Below are 16215 nucleotides of genomic sequence, written 5' to 3'. Positions count from 1 at the left end.
CCCGCCCCGGCGGAAGCGGCGCGGGCCGCAGTCGCAGCGTCGCGGGCGGCAGCGCAGGCTCCGGCGCCGGCCCCGCGCCGCCCTCCCCGAGCAGGAGAGCACGGCAGGTGCGGCCCCGGCCTTCCCTTCCCTCCCTTCTTCTTTTCCGCTTTTCTATTTCTTCTTTTCTTTGTTTTCCTCATTTTCTCTTTTTTTCTCCCCGTTTTTTCCCTCCCTTTTCTCCCCCTTTCTCCTTTTTTCCCTTTCCTCTTTTTTCCCCTATTCTCCTTTGTTTTTTGCCCCTTTCTCTTTTCTTATTCCTTTTCTCTTGCCCCTTTCATTTTTGCTCCTTTTCCTTCTCTCTCTTTTATTTTTCTTTTACTCTCCGCCTTTTCCGAATTCATTTTCCTCCTTCCTCCCCCCTCTCCCCCGCACCTTTTTCCTGCCGCTCTCCCCGTTCCCCCTCGTCCCCTCTCCCGGTTCCAGGGGCGGGAGCACGCGGGGCTTTCCCGCCGCGCGCGGCGCCGCCCGGGGCCGGCTCCTTCTTCCCGCAGCGGCGCCTCGCGCGGTCCCTTTTCTCTCCATGCCGAGCACTTCCCGGGCGATACTACGTGGGACGCGGGACGGATGTCACCCATGAATCAGGGTCTTTGTTTACTTATGTTTTCCTTTTTTCTTTTTTTTTCCCCCCCCCCCCCCCGCTGGGGTTGGGGCGGTCGCCGCCGGGCGGGCACAAGACTCCTAAAATCTTGGCGTTGGCGCATCCTGCGCGGGCTGCAGCCGGGTCGGGGCTCGCGTTAACCGAGGGTCCGACCCGAACGCTCCCCGCCCCCGTCCCGAACGCTCTATCCCCCGTCCCGAACGCGCTCCCTCCGCGTGTTTTGCCACGCTCTGTTCGCTGTCTGATTCACCTGCATCTTTCAGGTTGCCCGTAAGATATCCTTGTGATTGGTGTTGCTTTCCRGTAGTTTTTCCCCCCACGCACGCTTAAAATGGCCAAAATCTCTGAGCTGGGGCCGGGGCGGCATTTGGGAGCCCGAGCCCCACAGCTGCCAAGCTCCAGCAGAGGCCTCCGGTTGCACCGGGCGGCGCTGGGGCGGCTGCCCTCGCCCAGTCCCTAAAACCGGATTTTAAAGGTAGTGTTGGGAACTGTGACTCGGCCGTGGTTCAGCGGAAGGTCAGGGGAAAAAAAAAAAGTGAAAAAAGAAAAGGCATACATGCAAACTGATAAAATTGCTTTTATTATTTTTGAAAAAAATCATGGCTTTATCTATAAACTTTCCTGGGCGATGATCCTTGTCAAGAGCTGGTGAGAAGCAGTGGAGCCTAGAAAGCTTTGGGAGCTTTGCTTGAATTTGTAAGCATCATTGCCAGGGCGCCAGGTGTTGGGAAGAGTTTTGCAGGTGGTTTGCATGTATTCTGCATGCGTGYGTTGTTTGGAGATGGGCAGCAAGATTTATGTCTAGTTCTTTAACCTAATCCTTATGAGGGCTTTTGTCAAGCTTCTGATGAAGTTTCCTGTGCGTATTTGACTTTTAGGTGAGTTTACTGCTGTAGTGGCTTGCAGGCTCATATATGCAAGCATCGTGCCATGGCCTCAGCTTTGCTTCCAACCAGTAGTAGTGACTCTGGTGACTCTTTCTTTTATAAGCCGAAGTTTTACTGAAACTGGGCCAAACTTTGATTGTCTTGTACTGTAGTATCAATAACTGCCACTGTACTCAGCACAGATGTACTGGGTTTTTATAGGCTGGGGGTGATCCCAATACTTCGTATAAAAGTATAATCTCAGTAGATCTCCAATGTAATTAAGTGCCGGATACTTTTTTCATTGCTTAATCCCGCATTTCCTGGTTCTTGTAAGGACAGCCAAGAAATCTTCCTTGATGATTAAAATAGCATATAGATACTGACACAGATCACAAAATGGGATGAGCAACACAGTTATAAAATATGGATAGTTAAATACTTAAGAAATGTCGTGTGCCATACTAATACTGAGTAATGACAGGTTTTCCAATACTACTTAAAATCTGCATTTAGCTTGAAGTGTCCAGAGACAACAGCAAGTGTGCATGTGTGCATATGTGTGTTTGTGCTTTAATGGTTACCAGTGTTAATCTAWCTCCAAAAGCTCCTTCCAGGTGAAAGGAAATCCCTTATTACAGGACTGCTCGCCTTTAATTGCTGAAATACTATTAACCGCATCCTTAAGGACAGTGTAACCTGTGCCATGTCTTGGCTATGGGCAAAACCCAGCACAGGCCTGGTTGGACAGCTGTGTTATTAGAGATTTTCAAGACTGGTTTGTTTTCAAAGAGACTACCGGGAACAAAATGAATTCACTAAATCTGACAATGGGTGTTTGATAGCAGCTCACTGCAAAAGGCCTCTGAAACTTCATCCCAAACTGCGGTGAACTTCAGATGGCTTCTCAAAAACAGTTGATTTATAAAACAAAATATTTATGACAACAAGGATGCAGGCTGTGCCTTTTAGGTCCGTCCTCTCACCTGGATCTTGCCACGGCGTGGGGTGTTTCAAAGYGAGGAGCTGCAGAGTGGGTATTGCCAGATCTGCTCTGCATACGGGGCGCACCAGCGCCCGCCGCCCTCCTGCCTTGAGGATTGGTTTCATCCCAGGGCCAATAAATAGGAATTGTTGTGCAGTGAATCCCAGAGAAGCACTCGGGTTTAGAGTTACTGCTCAGGCAGATTTCTATGCCTGAGGCTTTGATCAAAGTGRAGTTGTTCCAACCATCCACCTCAASCTAGCCCCTGCCTTAGAAAAGGGCACTGTGTTGGATCCCTCGCATCTGCTCACTTGCAAAGCAAGCTTAGTTTTTTTTTCCCCAGGGGTTTCAGCTCTTTCTGATGCCCTTTAACAGTCCGTATACTTCACCAGTATCCAGGATCTCCTTACAGCTATGCCCCACTTTGGAAAGTGGTTAAAAAATATGCATTTAATAGTAATAGTTCTGAGGTTGGTTTGGCTTAAACAATGCATAATTACACAGTGCTGACTGCAGTATGGGAATTAAACAGCTCATGCAGCAGTGACTGCTACAAGGCACTTCATAAATTAAGAACAAAGAAGAAAATCCAGCCCACTAAGAATTCACATTACAAAAGTTTTTTTAAAAGTGTACAGTGTCAGGAATATTTTATGATTTTGTTCATTTGTTTTTCCTTTCAGAATAAGGGCGCATGCTTCGCAGCAACTCCTTGTTATTGGCCAGTGCATGACTCTTGAAATTTTGACCATATTTATAATGTCTGTGAATCAAGCCTAGAAATAGTGGCGTGAGCTGCAGGAGAAAAWCTTGTTTTGTATTTCTCAAGTGTGTATTCATCAGCTGCACATCTTGGTTTCAGAAGACTTAAGTTAGTCAAATTTTCCTGAATTTAGGTCAATATTGTCATTATATATTTGGGTCTTGGCACCTCGGAGATTACCATGGGCCGTAATTTAGAGCGGTGGAGAAAAGGAAACTTGGTGGTTCATATGTATAAGATTTTAAACAAAAATAACCCACAACTTAGTAGAGGTATTTGTAAGTACATGGCAAAATTATAAAGGTAGGTCTGTATTTAAGAACTGGGTTTTGCTCTGATTTTTCCCAATGCCCAGTCCTTTGCCGTGCCATCATCTGTGCCACTATTTTCCACAGCCATCTGGACTTGCCTTTTAGAAGCAGTGCTGTTCTCACTCCGTGAAGGCTTGCAGACCATCTCAGGTGTGACCAGGTACGTGTGGGAGAGGCCAGGTCCCCGCTGAAGCGTGGCTCTGTTCTCGTTAGCCAGCCGGGACGTCCGCACAGGCATTTCGGGTCCGTTTGGATTATTCAGCTCAGCGATACCTCTCTCAACAGCGCTGAGGTGTGATGGGTTTGTCGCTCCGTCGTGACAAACCAACGACATTGGCCCACGCCGTGTCAGTGATAAGCTGGGCCTAAGCCCRGCAGCGCTCAGCTCTGTTGCAACCACTTGTTTGTTCCAACTCTGCTATTGCTCTAGCCGTTTTTAAGGAGGAATCGCTGGAGAAAACCCCCAAATGCTGCACATCGCTGTTGGGAGCAGGGACGGTTCTGGTCGGGCTGCGTGCGCCCTCCTGACATCTGCTCATCGGCCCACTCGGCTTAATAGCCGGCAGATTTGGCTGCTGGTGTCTGTAGCCTCCTTAGCACAGCTCCGCATAAGCTGATCCCGGGAATCTGCCTGAACATATGGACGGAGCAGGAAGGGACGTTCCCCCGGGAGGGGCTGAACACTACTGCAGTTGGCAAAGAGGTTTCCAGGCCCTCCCCTGCTCTTTCCAAGTACMCTCCTTATGCAGAGGGGAAAAAAAAAATTGATCCCTGGTGCTCCTTTGCCTCAGGATTGTTCCAACAGAACCATCTTGGCAGGTGTGTTTGTTAGCTGTAGGGCCCAAGCGACAGAACACACGTGGTAGTGCAAATAGTAATGGTAATAGTTCCTGCAGTACTGGAAATCTCCCGTTTGGCAGCGGTGGGCAGCGGTGCCTCCTTCGCCGTCGGGTCTGAGGTCACTGCAGAGGGAGTCACGCGTCTGTCATCAGCTGCTCTGTGAAATGTGCTCTGCAGCTAATTAAGGGAGTCCGACTCCCTCCTTTCTTGTATTGAGCAAAAGAAAACTTTCGCTTTGATCTCGTAAATGTTTCTTTCATGCAGAAAAGAGCATTTGTCATTCTTTCCCCTTTCTCGGAATTACTTCTTGCTTGCCAAACTCTCCCATGCAATGGAGTCCGGAATTTATATAGAATAAATGAGAAAAAGCTAACTTCTGAACATCTTTTGAAAGTATCACCCATGGATTTGCATTGAAGTTGCTACCACAAGACTGAAGCTTTACTGTTTCAGCTAAGAAAGCAGAGAAAGAAGCAGGAGATTTTGAAATAAACAGCAAGAAGAGCTTTGTGTTTCACGTTGTTGAAGCCTCTCCCTGTAGCCAGCATAACTTCCAGGTCTTCTGGTATGCGGCCACAATGCACTATAGCAATTTGATTGAAGGGAATGTTACTRGATTTTCTTTATCTTGAAAACTTCTAAGTAATAACAGTGTTGTGGGAAGCTGATTGCACAAGAGAACTCAGGCATGGTGAACAAGCAAAGATTATTCCTCGTTGGACTTCAGGAGGAAAGTTGCTCTTTGTGGGCATAGCTGGGGACCACAAGTTCCTGAAGTTGACACAAGGGTTTTTCTTTAACAGCTTACTTATTTGATCATTTTTGTTCTTGTATATGTTCCCAGGTAGTCCATGTTCTTTCCATTTAAACTCRATGTTCTTTCTGCCTGCAAAATACAAAGCCAAGGGGGAGTGGATGATACTCCCCAGCAGGAAACAATGGATGGGGATGAGGGTTAGATCCTTTCTTACTGAGGGATGGCTTTTACAGAGCAAACAATGGATGTACCAAGAGCTTTGAATTTCTGTTTTCAAACAAAGTTGAAGGAAGTTGATAACCTGTGAGTCAGTCTGACTCCCYCTGGACATCTGAAGATCCATGAGCAGTTGAGCCAAGAGGAGGGAGCCAGTTGCACTAACTGGGTCTGTTTGTCTGTGCGCCCTCTCTGCAAGCACCTGGTCCTGGGGCTTGACCTGAGCTCAAAACTGCCCTTGCCCGAAGAAAGAGCAGGTTGATCAGAGCTGCACTAAAACATTTTTGCGCTTTTCTTCTTCTTCTTTTTCTTTTAAACTGTGTGTTTTTTGGGACATGCTTGCAAAGAAAAATAAAACAATGTGGCCTCAGCAATGCAGGTGCAAAAGCTATTAAAAGTCAGGATGTTGCAGGCCTGGTGACATTAGCTGCATTACAGGCTTCTCTTAACGTGRCACTTTCTTAAGCTCCTTAATACTTAGTATAATAACGTTCAAAGTTGCAGTYCAGTGGGTTTGTTTGTTTGTTTGGGTGGGGGGAAGGAGAAAGGGGTCTGCAAAAGTAATAGCTTCACTTAATTTATATGTGTTTAATATATTAGGTGTTTTCCTTAATATGACTCCTTTTTTCACATTGCTTACATATCCATGATGAACAGCTGGGTAGGCTTAAACAGGATATTCCTTTCTGTCAGTTATTTGTAGATGTACTTCCTGGATCTGTAAACTGATTAATTTTTATATTACTCTTTTAAGATCGGTTGATCAGATTGACTTTTAATAATTCACCTCAGATAGGTCAGTGTGTACAGTGTGTACAAATCCCGTGTGTGCTGTAAATTCAACTCACTATTGAGCACCAGGTAGGGTGCAAGTAATACAGAAGAGCAAGTAACACAGGACCTGACAATAACTACAGAAAAATGTGTTGTGTCAAGCTGAAAATTCTACATTTAAATTTAGAAACTGTAATTTCCACTTAGAAGTGACTAAATATGTGATATTATATAGTCATCACAACAGAAAAATAGGCATTTTAATACTAAGCAATAGCTAAAATACATGGTTGAAGAGGGGTTTGTGGCTGAGTCTTTGGGAGAAAGACTTTCCGTCCCATCTGTTCTTTTTGCATCTTTATATAAAATGTGTCTGCAAAATAATATAAATAGCAATATATAAAGTTATATACAAGTAGTAAGTCGGTATCCATGTAGCATAACCACTTACTTTGTTAGACTTCTTGCAGTCGAGCAAGACTCTTAACACTGTAATTTGGCAGCGCTGCAGCATGTCTAAAAGTCACTATTATTTCAACTTGCACGTCTGTCTTCATGCTTGAGGTTAGTGCCGGGGGTCACTGGTGTGCACAGTTATTTACCTCGTGGCTGGAACAATTTTGACACAGAAGGAGGCTTTTGGTGTTGTGAGACACGTTTGCATCACTAGTCGGTATCATAATGGAGTCTTTGGCTTGCTTAATTCTGTGCAGTGTTTCACCATGTCCCTTCTGATCCGATCATGGATAAATCTTGGCGCTGAGGAGAACTGTGGAAGCAAAAGCTATTATTATCTTTTGGGATATGCAAAAAATTCTCAACTTTACTCTGCAGATCTGATTCCTTCCGCCGATTTGAGAGAGAAGTTACCTAGTGCTCCATTAGTACTTGGAAGATTATAAGCAGCAGAGATTTAGCCAAGGATTAGTAAATTGGAGAGTGTGCATTATCCAGCCAGGCTTAGGCCCGTGATTGTCTCTTCAATCATTTTCATTAGTGTCTTATTCAAAGATCAAATTATGTAACAGTGACGTTTCAGGGGAATCTGGTAGGAGTTTTCCTTTGGCTTCTCTTTCCTGCTAACTCTCCATGCCTGGTAGAGGGGGGAAGGYGCCGTTTTTGTGCTCGAAACCCGCGGCACGTTTTGAAAAGCAGCAGCTCGTGTAGCGGGCATCATGACGGCCTTTGGATGATGACGGCCTGAGGAGGCGCGGAGCTCCCGAGAATGCGGTACAAGAAATACATAACTATTTTAGAAGCAGCCATCGGCATCACACCCCTTAACAAAAGGGAACTGCTTCCCGAGGGTAGACATGCAAACCTCTGGCAACATCCCAGGTAAGTCACCAAAGAGATAACCGAGTAGCTGTGGGAAAACCCGTGCTAGCCTTGACACACACGATTCGAAAGCTCCTGTGAGAGAAGGGGAGAGTCATTCGTACAAACAAGTAATCTTTTATGTACTTTCCAAGCAGTTTATCTTCTGCAGTTGTAGTTAAACCCTGTGGTTTCACGTARAGGTGTTTTTGCATTTACTGTTCTTGCTAGCAGGATAATTAGAAGGAAGTGTAATTTCTGAATTAGGCATTTGTTTAAGAACAAGAGAGATAAGCAGGTCTATACAGACTGGAAAGAAAATGAAATTGTTACTTTGTATTCATTGATTACTCCTGGTGTATGTGTAGGTTTCTTCCCACTTTGTTAGAATATATGTATTTAAATTCTTAACTATGGGAGAATCAGCAGCTTCTGAAAGTGGAAAAGAAAAACACTTCCGTGTATGTCATTTTTCTGCTAGAAAATAAGAATTTCTCTTATTCCTTAGGAATGTTGTTTTCACAAAGGAGATGTAGTAAATTGGATATCAATTAAGATTATTAAATGTTCAAACTATGAAATTAAGAGTATTCTGTTTTGAATAAAAAGTAATTCAAAGTGTTTTCTGGTACCATACAACTTAGACTGCAGAAAAATTCTTTTGTTGGTAACTCATTTTCCCTTAAAAAGAAATAGCATTAAAAACTCCTGTGCTCACAGATTGTGGCCCTGTGACAAAGAATTGTCCTGTGCGTCCATCTGCCCCCTGTGATTACACAGCATCAGTGGAGGGATGTCCATGCCCATAGCCATCCTCTTCCCTCCTGCTCTTGYACTGCATCAGAATCTTGTGCTCCTCTTTAAGAGGCAGCAGAGGAACATAAAATCTGAGAAACTTGTTCAAAACCACAAACWAAATATGTTTCTGCTGGGTCTGATTGATTTAGTGTGAGAAAGCTTTTAAATAAAAGCTTGGAATAAAAAAAAAAAATGTTACTGGCAGAACTCTTATTTTGTTCATAATCTTTGTGCAAGAGCCCCTCCAGTAGTGGTGACAACAACAGTAATACCGACTCAAATAAAGCATCCATATGACTTTTAGTTGCACAACCTAAAGGACAAGGAAAAGTTGCTAACAGTTCCCACTATTTTACTGATACAAAAATTCCTCGAGCTGATCCTAAGGGCCTGGTGTTGCATTAATGAGTGCTTTTTGACTGTTGTTGTTGTTAAAATGTGCTCATTTAAAGGTGTCCTTAGCACAATGCATTTAGACACCACTTTCCTTGTGCTCCCAGTGTTCCTGCAGCTGTGACTTCCTTTGATTGTTTGACCGGGTTATCTGCATGCCAATCTCTCAGAATTTGCAGCCACTCTTTACATGTTGATAAAGAGTTACAGGAGAGGGCTCGTGATCCCTGAAGGAGCTGTGTGGGAATGCAGTGGTGCATTCCTGCAGAATTTCTCTTTGYGCTTCGAGCTGCTTTGTTTGGCTGTGGCACAACTCAAAACACACCATTTAAAAATGACACATATCAACCTTAGCATCCATTCTCTTTTGCTTTACAACTTAAGTGTCTGAATGATTTCTAGCTTTCATCTACTAGCTTTCATCTAGTAGTGAGTACTAGTCAATAGCCAAATGAAAAATATACTACCTTGTTAGTACTTGCTTTTAATTCCAGTGTTTTTGATGAGGCTTTTCCCTCTTTTCATGGAGAGGTTGCAAGTGTACAATTGTACTTGCTTTGAATATTAACTGCTTAAAATATATTCGAGTTACAGACTTGCAATTCTGGCCATTCACTAAAAGCCAAAAAAGGTTTTGTCATTGAACTTCATTAGGGATCCTTTATATCCTCTTATTAATTCTCCCTGAGTGGCAGAGTTAGCTAGAGCTAACTAAGAGTAGTCACAAAATGAGCCATCATTTGAAGAACACTGTTCTTGTTTGCAGACGCAAGACTATGATCTATACAGTTGGAATAAGCAAATTAATAACTCACATTTATGATCATTTTTAAGAATCTCATCTGAGACCAAATGATTTTTTAACACCTTAAAACTTTAGAATCTCCTTTTCTGAGCACGGGACTTCCTCATCTTACACTTACTCAGACTGGAGCAGGTACATAATTCTTTCTCATACCTTTCTCATGACTCTCCTGCTTGCTAGATGTAGCTCTGAGTTACTAACCAGAAGTACACRTAAATCAAGGGAAAAAAGGCTGCAAAATCTGTTACAAATATGAACAAGATGGTCAGGTCTCCCTAGAAAAAGATCTTATTCCAATGGAAAGGTGCTTTTTGAGAGAAGTTAAGAGATAAGATTAGAGTGGTTTAAAATAATAAGAGGGGGAAGAAAAGTGCTTCTGTATCTACTTCCATCAGAAAATCTTCCATCAGCCGGTCGCTCTTATTTTTTTAGGATACGCTTCAGGAAAGGGTTAAACTAGTTCACCTTTGCACAGCCTTGTTTTAACTGAGTAATTCAAGAGTAAGGCCAAATTACAGTTAAAAATAAAATAAAATAAAAAAAAAAAAAAAGGCAGCACGTCTTGGGGAAGAGGCTGGTGCCACAAATGGAAGATAAGCATGCTTCCTGTGTACCTCTTATTTAGCTGGAAAAATGCATTGTTCCCTGGAGTGCCGGCCTGCCTGGATGCCTGCGGAGGGCGGGTGCTTGTCCCGAAGTTACTGTTAGGCTGCTGCCAGGGTAAATGTTGCTGGATATCTCCTTTAAGCACTTAAACACTGTTTCTGCTGGCCTGCCACAAAAACTAAAGCACGCTGGGATAATCAGAGATTTATATCTATATACGTGCATTCGTCTCTAAAATCTTCTTTCTTAAAGATCTTCTTTCATTGGTTCCAGGCTTCACAGTCATTCCCTTGAAGTTACACTGGACTTAAATGAGAYTTTATTTTTCAGGGAGCAGACTACTGCACTGCCGTCTCCTTGTGAGTGGGACTGGGAGCACAGCTGTAAATCAAGCCCAAAGCATCTCGCTGGAAATAGACAGAGACTGCCCAAAATCAACATTCCTCACAAGGTACCGATCCAGTTAGGTCAGTTAGAACCAGTCTAAGCCATTAACCTATAACACCGGGTTCGTGCCATGTATTAGCTATAATGTTTACTCTTTTAGCTTTGGTTTTTAGTGGATTTATGGAGCAGTACCTGACAGAGTATTATGCAGTAATTGGGACTAGTTCCTCTGGATTTGCACACCTCTGCTGAAAGCTTGGTGATGCACAACAGGCCTCCTAAACAGGAGAGACTTCTGCGGCGACCTCAATATTCTGTCAGAGTTATGCAAATAATAATGTACAGGCCTGGACTGGTTCATCTCTTAACTAAACATTGCTAAAGAATGAGTTTAATCCATGGTGGCTTCGGCAAATATAAATATTTAGCGTGGATTTGAGGATAAATAAATTTCTTTAATCATAGAGGGTAATATTAATGGAAATTTCTCAGTGACTCAGTAGAGCCGTGGGAACCATAATAGCAACACAGAGAGAGTGTTGTTTTTCTACATATTTTCTTGTGATACATCATTAAGGTAAATATAATCCTTTTGGCTTTCTAGCCTTGCATTTGAAACCTTTCCTCAAATACTTGTGCAGAGAATATAAAATGAATGCTTTGTTTTACATATCAATCAAACATGTCTGTCTTGTTTTCTCAAGTGATTAACAGATGATAGTTTTAAGAGCAAAGCGTTCTTAGCAAAGAGTTCTTAGGCTCACATCCCGCAAATTAGAATTGACTTTGGATTTATTCTTAAGGGGTGAATAGTTATTGCTCCTTTGGAGAGTTACATGGCATTCTGTCTTTCTAAGCTGTGACATACCTCTTAAAGCTACTCATGTTAGTTTAATGTCTTAGGACTGAAGGTCCTAAAACTAGTTTACTAGTTAACTAGCTCACTAGTTAACATATCCAAAGCTATCGTGATAAGACAGGAAAATGTGTTGGCATTATATAAAAAAGAAATAAGCAATCTCAATTTGCTTGGGGAGGGGATATGATGCAAGAGTGTCAGGGAAGTGCAGATAAGTAGGAACATCCTGGTTGTGCTCTCAAGCAGGTGTGATTTTAAAGATAAATCCTCAATTAAAAAAAAAAAAAGAATCTTAGTGAATTTGGATATTTGCCCAAAAAAGCCCAGCTCTGGGCAAATCTTCAGTAGCCAAAATTGCTGATCCACTAGGAAAATATGCTTCAAAAGTGACATCCAGCCAACGTGACCATGGTCTGCCAGGAGTTGTGGGCTGGTGACTGGAAGGCTTGGGTGTGTGTGTGTCTGTCGGCAGGTCCTGCTTTCCTCCCAGGGTTGTTCCCCGTCTTCTCCCTGGCCTCTCACCAGACAGTTTCAGTCTTGAAGCGATAGCACCCAAAGGGGCACCGTCCCCTAGCTGAGACCTTGCTCCTACTGAATGGGCTGAATGGCTGCTTTGTTTTCTAATGAGCTCTTCAGCAGGAGGTTTGCTAGTATAAATAGGATGGGGAGAGGCAGGGCTTTGAAGCAGAGTTTTAATGCTCTAAAAGACTAAGTTGGCTGAAGGGGTGCTGTCTGCAGCTTTGTTTTTTAAATTAACCTCTGTCAGAAAAAATGAACAAGCAGCTTTTGTGTATGTTATGCCTTGTGCATTCTGCATTTTCACTTGCTTGTTCATATTAAGTAATTATACTTACTAAGATCTGCATAAGAATGGGATCTTTGTTTTCTTTACTGTGATGTCCTAATCAATTTGTGCCATAGGAATTGATTGCCGTGGTAAAGTTTTTGATGTCATAGGGCTTGCCTTCTAGTAAGAGAAGGCAGACAGATTGCTAAGAGCAGAAGATTCTGCTTCAGAGCCTGGCAAAGAATCAAGGAACATGGAGGCGAGAGGAAGGAAATGAATTGTAAGCAAAATTAATGTTCAAATAGAATGTGTTCATGAGGTGTTCTGCTTAGAATGTTTAAAAGCTGGGACTTGGAAAGAGGTTTCCTTTGAAGTGTTGTATATGTATTTTTCTATGATGTTTGAGCAGAAAAGAAAATGTAAACTTGTATTGTGTGGGTCAGCTTAAACTACTTAATTATTTCATTGTTTAGAAATCAGCTTTTATAGCTTTTTAAACCAATAGAGGTCCAAGTGTTTATGCTGGAGAAAGTTGTTTCAATTTGTGCAGCACTGGACATGATTGCAGTGACTTAGGCAGTCACTATTAAGTCCCTTTCTCRTGCTCCAGCAACAGGTCACACTACCCTGTTTGCTTGCCTTGACTTGCCAGAGTCCTTTCTACCTCTGCAGTGTTTTTCAGAACACTATGCAGATGAGACTATATTCAGAATAAATAGAAACTATATGTCTTTATKCTCTCCCCTATCGTTTTTCTTTACGTCTATTATCAAATTCTTCAGCAAATTTCTCATGCTGTTTTTATTGCATTTATACTGTGAAATGCATGCTACATATGTATATTTTCTAATTTGCATGTAAAAAGTAAACAATAACTGTCTTGTGTTGCTTTTCATCAGAATAAAACTTTGAAACCTTTGGTGAAAACCAGCAGAACAGATAAGCAAATAGTTTTCAGCTGTTGAAGAAAATATCAAGCTGTATGTTGTTCACTTCAGTAGTGACTTTCCATCAGAGGCATTTCCTACAGTCGTATCTCTTTTTTTTTTAATGAACGCTTTATGAAATTGAGGGTTTTTGATTGGCATATGCTTAGAAATGTTCATCCACTTACTTTAGAGCTTTATACCTGTTTTTAAGAATAGTTGATATGAAATATCTCARATAATCAGCATGTCTAGGTTGCAAAAAACAAAAATCCTGGCCATTACAAAGGTCAAAAAACCCACGTGGCCGTATGAGCCATGCAGGGTTCTGCGGGGCTATCCCAGCAAAAGTATGTATGAAATGTGAGGTGTTTGTGCAGGGCCCTGCGTTTCTCCAAGGTGCATACCCGCATTCCTAAAGTAACAGCCTGAGAAACGCTGTTTGGAAACCTGGGAACTGACTGTTTTGGAGCCGGGTGGCTGCGCGGAGTCCCAGGGCCATCCCAGTTGTCCAGCSGCCCCCAGCCCCGCAGCCTCGCTCCTCGCTGTGTTGGCTCCCACATAGGCATCTCCCACACGGGYATCTCGGCAGCTCTCTCTCCATGGCATTCGCCCCTCCACGTGCTGCGTTGGTGGCTTCTCTTCTCCACCTTCCCGAGGCGCAGGTCAAGGCTGCCCTGCCCTTCATGTGGGGAGCTGCGTGCTTGGCCCATGTGCGGGCCTAACGCTGAAGGTCGGGCCTGCTAGGCCCAGCTTGCTTTAAAAGGAAACAGACGTAATTGGATTTGTGAATCATTTAGGACTGGGCTTGACTGATTTGTGTAATTTTGCGAGYGGATGAGAACCAGCGTTGGGAAGAGATTGTCTGGCAGGGATGGGGGAAAGGCTCTTTGGCAACACGGTATTTTTAGAAACTTCCCCAGTGCCTTTCATCAGAGGATCAGGAGCACTTGCTTGAAAGCAAAAGCAAAACTGACATTCCCCTTCAGGCCTTGCAACAGCTGGGGCTGGCAGCCCACATWCCCCTGTCTCGGCAGAAGTCAGTTTCCACATCTCTGAAGCTACCCGTTCCCTATGTTATCCATCACCGTTCAGTGCTGATCTTAAACTTTTTTTAAAAAAAACAAAAGCATTAGATGGGATTGGTGGGAAGGGGCAGTGAAAAGGTCTGCGGGTGCTACAGGGGAAGGCAGAGGGAGCCCGAGCAGCAGGGTGGTAGCCAGCCRGGTTGCCGCAAAGCAAGCTGCTGGATGGAGTTACTTGGTTGGCAGCAGTGACAGTGGGAGGCAGCTGCTTGCTTTAGCTTTGCATCGCGTAGCGTAATGCTAAATGGGTGTTCCCGCTCATGCTGGAAGCAGCACCGCCGTTTCATTCACAGAATTAGTTAATTTATGGAATATGACCTGGGTTTTGCATGACGCAAGCTGCAGCAAGCACTCTCCTTAAATTACTGCTGCACAGAACATAGATCAGAACTGACTGTGGACCAACAACGTCTGCTTCGATTACTTAAGCTGGAATTTTCAGTGGGAAATGTGGTCACTAGGAAATACTTGCATGCTTCTTGTGCAGTTAATGATGATTAATCCTCCCATGGAGGCTGCGGTGCTGGAGGAGTTACTGGCACTGCTCAGGCTGCTGCGCGGAAGCCTCCTGCTTCCCAGATCCCAGCCTGGGAGGACAGCTCAGCTTAGGGCATGATGGGGGTGCCCGTGAGGAGCATAAAGTCTCTTTTCTGCAGCCTAGTTGCAGGATAAGTAACTTGTAAATTTAGCACTGGTGTGACCCCAGACCTTGACCTCAATACAGACATCTGGAGACTGGTCCAAGATCCAGTGTGAGCCTGAGCATTTGGAATCGCTCGCTGCTCACGTTTTCAGGGTAGTATAAGGTGATTTATCTGCACATTGCAGCACGGCAGCTGCTTGGTTTGAGAGCAGAAATAAGAAAGCAAGCATAAGAAATGTGCCTCCTGTTCTCTTGCAACTTAGCCTTGTTTTATGGACAACTGTAAGACATATATTCTGATAAGTCCAAATGAATTGCTCCCCACTCTATTATTGCAGGAAACTGAACGGAGAGAAACCCGTAGTCCCCTTCCGGATGATTATCTGGAGCCAGGGATTAGAAGGCARAGTCTATTCCGATGGCATAACTGTGGCCAGGTCCTACATGTGCCCTARAGCCCAGCCAAGTGCAGCCCCTGAGCCCCACTGATAACGCCATGCGGCTTCCATAAAGGCACAAGTGGTAGGTCAAAATTGTGGCTTAAGCCTTAAGCCTCTGTTTTTGTGTGGAATGGGAGTAGCGCTCCCTCTCCCGAGCAAGGAAATGGAGACCTGGGCATCCCCTGCCCTTCAGCCTTCCCCAGCCTGCAGACAGATCATCCTGGATTCTAATGCTATATACTCTTATACAGCAAAATACCGTCTTCAAATTTTAGGGTAGGCCATAGAAAGGAACATGTTGTTTGCTTCCCCCCCCCTTAATCACTGGCTTAGGAAAACTCTTCCCTTACAACTTATCCTCATTCTTTTTTCCCTTTTTTTTATCCTTCCAAGAATTGACTCCTGGTTACTGTTTTTTGACTCATCCACCCAAAATAATGCAGCTCCAGGAAGACAGTAGCACTGAGAAAAGGTTCGTTTTTTTCTTTATTTTTTTTTCCCGACTGCAGCAGTGTGGTTGAACTTGTGCCAGTCATCCGCAGTCAGTTTCCGCAGGCTGCGGAAAGCACCGTCACCTGAGTAGCATTCTGAAATAACAAACGAACGGGAAAAGCCTTTAAAGCAAAATAGCTGGTTCAGCGGCAGAATCCATCGGAAGGGGGGTGAGTTTGAGATTGGTTCAACAGTGATGGGGATGGAAAACCAGACTTCAGAACTTCAGGGGCATCCTGGCTTTCAAACTAAAGTCCCAACAACTGTATGGATGACTTGGATTTGAGAGCCAGGACATCCCTTAAAAGTTCCTGAACGTATGTAACACGGGGGTGTGTGTCTATATAGGCACTGTATGTACACACGCCCTTGGCATGTATGCTCCTGTGCGCACGTGCGTGTCCGGGACACCCCGCTGCCCTCAGGGGCGCGCTGCCGCCGCCGGCCGGGGGCTGCGGCGCTGGGGGCAGGCGCGGGGCCGGGCCCGGCCGCGCGGCGCCCTGCTGCGGACCTACGTGTGCAGCG

At 44.2% G+C, this 16215-nt stretch overlaps 1 protein-coding gene across 4 annotated transcripts in view; it reads left to right on the top strand.

Annotated features, from left to right (window-relative positions):
- Nucleotides 1-16215, top strand: part of TJP2 (tight junction protein 2) — a 62412-nt gene that overhangs the window by 710 nt on the left and 45487 nt on the right. The window contains exon 2 of one of the 4 annotated variants that reach the window (XM_026035817.1): nucleotides 10402-10522. The exons of 1 other annotated variant lie outside the window; for it this stretch is intronic. The gene's annotated coding sequence lies outside the window, so the exon portion shown is untranslated. Of the gene's footprint in view, nucleotides 1-606; nucleotides 626-10401; nucleotides 10523-16215 lie in introns of those variants that run through there. 2 more of the 4 variants (XM_026035815.1, XM_026035816.1) reach the window with 2 other exon arrangements.

Source organism: Nothoprocta perdicaria, unplaced genomic scaffold (genome assembly GCF_003342845.1).
Source record: "Nothoprocta perdicaria isolate Ctin4 unplaced genomic scaffold, notPer1 scaffold_168, whole genome shotgun sequence".
In the NCBI taxonomy this organism is placed as follows: domain Eukaryota; kingdom Metazoa; phylum Chordata; class Aves; order Tinamiformes; family Tinamidae; genus Nothoprocta; species Nothoprocta perdicaria.
This window is presented reverse-complemented; position numbering and strand designations above follow the sequence as displayed.